Source organism: Tupaia chinensis, unplaced genomic scaffold, assembly GCF_000334495.1.
Source record: "Tupaia chinensis unplaced genomic scaffold, TupChi_1.0 Scaffold000023_1, whole genome shotgun sequence".
NCBI classification, from domain to species: domain Eukaryota; kingdom Metazoa; phylum Chordata; class Mammalia; order Scandentia; family Tupaiidae; genus Tupaia; species Tupaia belangeri.
The window spans coordinates 2,413,098-2,418,592 of NW_006159453.1; the positions used below are offsets into that span (position 1 = coordinate 2,413,098).

The window sequence follows — 5,495 nt, forward strand, 5'->3', positions numbered from 1 at the left end:
TTTCTCACCTTTAAAAACACTTTAGTTTGTCAATATTTCTTGGAAAATGTACCATCCCAGAATGAATGAAATACTCTTCGTGTTATCTGCTCAGTCTTGTTCAAGAGAGATAGCATAATTTGTAGAAAGGGTATGGGACTGCGAGTAGAGGAATTTAAATTCTCTGGCTCTACCACCAACTAGTTTGTTTTTGTCTTTTGTTTTGTTTTATTTGTTTTTTTAAATCTTGAGTAAATCAATCACTATAGATTTCTCAGTATGATCAGGAAGTTGGAATTATTTATCTGGTCTGATTTTATACATTTTTATTATAGTATCCAGAAATGAAAGTACAAGTAAAATACTCCCAAGAAACTTTCTCGATTAGGAAATATAAATCAAATGAGACATTCTGTTTACAAGTGACGAAGGCTTAAATATTTTGTGTGTGTGTGACTTAAAAAGAATTACTTTGCTTTGTATCAGATTTGCTTTTGGAGGGGTATACATTTTTCTACTTGCATGTGAATCAATAACCCCTAACTTCCGATATTAGAGATTTTCCAGATGTGTGCTTTAAACTGATAAGAACAGATACTACACTTGATTTTAGCCAAAACCCCAAGAAGTGGTCCAGTCATATGCTTTAGACCGTGCAAGTTTGTGATTTGCTATGCAATCTCCAAGTGTCAGAAAAATTCAAAACATATGGCAGCTCAGATGTTAGGTTGGGGAAATAAAATATTAAAATATTTTGAAGCTGTTTAAGGATGCTTTGCTATATATATTTTTTATGTGACTAGTGTATATGCACATGTCAGAAAAGATGCCACTTGAGAGCAAAGTCAAAAGAAAAAATCTTTATACTTTAAGTTCACTTCAGATAACAGCAGATGTTGCAAAGAAAATGGGAATTTGTTCAAAACCAGAGATTTTAAAAATACACCTTTTCTAATTGCAGCATTTAAATAACAACAAAGTTAGTGTCAACGACTGATTAAAGGAAATAGTAAGGTTCATATGAAGAGCGGGGGACCAGCTATGGGTAAATTCAGGCAAAATTACTATATTAAATATCAGATATTCATGTCTAAGTTATTTCTTGATTTGGGAAAAATTTTCAGCTAATTCTACAAAAGATACTTTTACCCAGAGGAAGAAAATGTTTAAACTTTCCAGTATTATAGCTTATAGCCTACAAAATAATGTATTTGAGGAAATACCAAACTTCCCCTAAACTGCTTGTGATACAAAGTATTCTGCTGGAAAAGAAGTCTCCTACTGGCTACTTGCTCATTCCTACATGTGTGGAGGGAGCAGAAAGTGTGAACACAGGTTGAGGGTTTGGTAGGACTTCTTTGTAAAGTTGGCATTGTGCTCCTGCTCCATCCACCCACTTCCAGGACACCATTCTGCTCATTAAGAAGCACAGAAAAATGTGTAAATTGAGCCAGCAGGTGGTGTGGTGGCTAAGGCGCTGGATCTCACATGGCCAATTGCACAACTAGAGTCCCAGACCCAGCAGCTTGAAAATTACGCCGGGTACATGTGTGTACATGTTCAAAATCCCAAGAGGAGAATGGAGAAGAGATTGTGGCATGACCATCCCACCAGGGAGTGCTTCCTCACTTCCCTATCTGTCTCTCTCCAGTGATCGCATGTATTCTGTAGCAAAAAACTTTTAAAAAAAGTTACTGAAACCTTATAACTTAATAGCTCTTTTTTATTTTTGGAGAGATTTTTGCTATAGGGTGCATGTATTCACTAGAGAGACAGAGACAGGAAGCGAGAAATCACCTCCCACCCCAGGGGTGATAGCCATGTTACAGTCACTTCTCCTCCATTCTCCTTTCAAGATCCTGGGCACGCATGCACATGTGCCCAGCGGGATTTTCAAGCTGCCGGGTCTGGGAGTTGAACTGTGGTCCACTATGTGAGAGTTCAGTGACATAACCATTATGCCATTTGCTGGTCCCTAATAGCTCTTTTACTCCACAGGTATCTGAAAAATTTTCTAATGATACACATTAAATTATTTCGCTTTCATATTAATCACCCTCTCATTACACTTGTTTCTATGTGGTTTCTTACATCGTTGGCCGCCTTCTTTTTGGGGTTCATTCCTGGCTAGGATGCTTTTGCTGGAACTTTCTTTAATTCACACTACTTCGTTTACTAGTGGAAGGACAATGCTTCTTCTGTTTAAACAATATAATCTATTTTCCATCTATTTGGTTTCCTCCTCTGTAACATACACTTATAATACATCTACTCTCTCATCCACTTACTCAAAGTCTGTCAGTAGCTTTGCAAAGTTCCTTCAAATGTTTTTGAAGATATTATGTGTTCCATTTTTTCATTAAGGCAATTTGATGTAAGATTATGTAAGATCATGGATACCAGAATCTTGATTATAATAGTCAAGTAAGGACTACCTCACTAAGCTATTAACCTCCAGGAATGTGCTGCTTTCTATTTATAGAAATTTCAATAATAATAACAGAAGACTTTGCTAAGAATAACTAAACTTAGTGTACTCTGCAATAGAAGTGTGTATAATTTACTATACAGACCTAAATACAAGGAGTTATCAAAGAGTTCATGGAAAATGCATGCTATAAAAAGACTATATTGAATTTTAGAACTTTTTTTTTGGAGAGGTTTTTGCTATAGGGCATGTGCCCTCGCCAGAAAGACAGAGAGAGACAGAGAGACAAAAAGCGAGAAATCACCCCCAGGGAGGATGGCCACACTGCAATCTCTTCTCCTCCATTTTCTTCTCGGGATCTTGGGCAGGCACTCACACACACCTGGCGTGAGTTTAAGCTACCAGGTCCGGGACTTGAACCGTGTCGACTATATGGGAGTTCAGCGACATAACCATTACACTAACTGCTGGCCCCAAATTTTAAAACTTTTGTACCAAACTAAACTTGTACTTCAATTCCATTTTCCATACATTTTTGAAGATCCCTTTCACAATTAGTCTTAGAGCACATGCTCTGGTTACCAATCTTCATTTATTCTGCCAGAAAAAAATAACTTTAGTTAGTATTAATTTTTAACTATGAAATAATTCTATTGATATTCTATTGTGCAATAATGCTCTTTATCCCCAAGTTTCTGTGCTAAAATGTTTGCGTCTTACTTTAGGATTTGTGTTACCGCATCTTAGACTGTATTTATATAATTAAATATGAAGAATGCCCATAGAATTCTGAACCTTCATCAACTAATTTTATGGAAGGTTTATATTCCTTGTAATTCACTTTAGCTGGCTGAGGCTGTGGAATGCTTTGTTTGGGGTCTAATTGAGCACGCTGCCTGGGAGTCCCATTAAGATCAAAATTCTTGGCTTTGGAGAACAAGAAGAGATTGTGCCTGACTCCTTAAACTTTTCTTTCCTCCCAAGAATCTCATCATACTAAGCTACCTTTACTTCCTTTTTTTTCTCAGGCGTTAATTCTGTACTTTGCAGATTCTTTCCAGATGATCTTACTAGATACGCTTCTTGCCCAAATCTGATAAATTACACGTTTTTGGCTATCACACAAGAAAAAGAGTCCTGAAACCTCAACACTTCTTGTTTGCTGCTTCTCTATAGTCATCAACATTAATTTTTTGATATCAATCCCTGATAACTAATTAGAGTTTTAGAAAGGTGGAGGAGGTTTGAAGTAGAGAAAATTTTCATTAAGTTGTATACAAGAGCCAGAACTCATGGCATAAATTGTATTAGCAGAATACAGTTGGGTTGTTGGAAAAGTCATCACACATTTTTTTCATGGAAAGATATAGAAAAAATACATCATGACTTCTCTGACAACCTAATACCTTGCTCGTAAGTCATGAACACCTATTACATGTCTTTTAAGCTCTCCCAGACTTTCTGGAAACTCTCTCATACTTTTTACCTGAAATGGGGTCCTAATGCACATGGATACACCTTGTTGGTCCACTATGAACTCCAAATATATCAAGGATCTAAACATAAGAACTAAAACTATAAAACTCTTAGAAGAAAACATTGTAGAGAATCTTCATGATGTTGGATTAGCAAACACTTCATGCTTATGACACTGAAAGTACAGGCAACAACTAAACCGATACATCGGACTTCAGAATTAAGAACTTTGTGCATCAAAGGATACTATAAAGAAAGTGAAAAGAAATTAGCCGCTTTTCTATTAATTTCACCAGTTTCACTGGGAAATGAACTAGTAGAAGTCTTCATGCCATCATGCCAAAAGTTGATCTGCTTACTCCCCCCCTCAACTTTATAACTGCTTATTTACATATAATTGTTGTAAATCTTTATGGCATACAGTATGGTTTTTCAAAGCATGTATGCAGTGTGTGATAAATCAAGGATCTTATCATATACATTGTTTTCAATAGTGAACCTTATATTCTTGTGCTAGGAAATACACTTGGCGGGTGTGCTTTACATGTCCAAAATCCCAAAAGGATGAAATGGAGATTGTCTTAATCATCTCCTAGTGGGTGTGGGAAGAGGTGTGTGCTTTCTCACTTTCTCTCTGTCTCTGTCTCTCTCTGGCCAGTACATGCTCCTCTAGCATGTATCCTTTTTTTAAAAGGATAACTTTTATACTTTGTTCACTAGCATGAAAATATAACATTGTCTTGTTTTTGAAAATCCACATTTGCTAAGCACATGCATTTAAATGTCTCAAATTTAATTTATTTCTGAAATAAGTTGATCAAGGTTAATACTGACCTCTGGGTGTCACTGTGGTATTTTTATCAATAATCTATGTAAAAAGATTTCAGGTAATAAGAAAATGGTAGTCCTACAGGTGAGACCTGGCTACCTTTTATGAGAAGGGCACGTTGGGGTATGTGTTCTTGGGGTATGTGTTCAGGAAGCAGCGGAGTCGACTAGGCTGGAGGAGAGGTATCACTTGGTAAACTTAAACCCGGAGTTAAGACCTTTACTTAAGGAGAATAGATACAAGATCCTGAGAGTGGTACATGCAAAACCAATGACAAACTTCTGGAGAAAATATAACAGGGGGCAGGAGAGACGAGGAGGGAGCCTGGCCCATCCATTGCTTGGAGCTCGGCTTAGCTAGGCTGGGGTCCTCCGAGGGTCTGGGGCATCGGCGCTCGGCCTCGACGCGCAGCCTGGGGCAGTGCGCGGAGAGGAGGGCTGAGGGCCGGGCGCCGGGGAAGGTGGGCATCGGAGCCGGATCCCGCGGGGAGTTGGGCCCGGCTCCAGGAGAGACGAGGAGGGAGCCTGGCCCATCCATTGCTTGGAGCTCGGCTTAGCTAGGCTGGGGTCCTCCGAGGGTCTGGGGCATCGGCGCTCGGCCTCGACGCGCAGCCTGGGGCAGTGCGCGGAGAGGAGGGCTGAGGGCCGGGCGCCGGGGAAGGTGGGCATCGGAGCCGGATCCCGCGGGGAGTTGGGCCCGGCTCAGCCGTCGGGTGGCGGTAGAGCTGGAAGGCCATCGGGCGCGCTGGCCGGAGTGGAACCGGCCCCGCCCGCGCGCGCCCCC

General features: G+C 39.8%; 1 pseudogene; it reads right to left on the minus strand.

Annotated features, from left to right (window-relative positions):
- Positions 1–476: 476 nt before the first annotated feature.
- Positions 477–612, minus strand: LOC114007313 (uncharacterized; annotated as a pseudogene).
- Between the last annotated feature and the right edge of the window lie 4,883 nt (positions 613–5,495).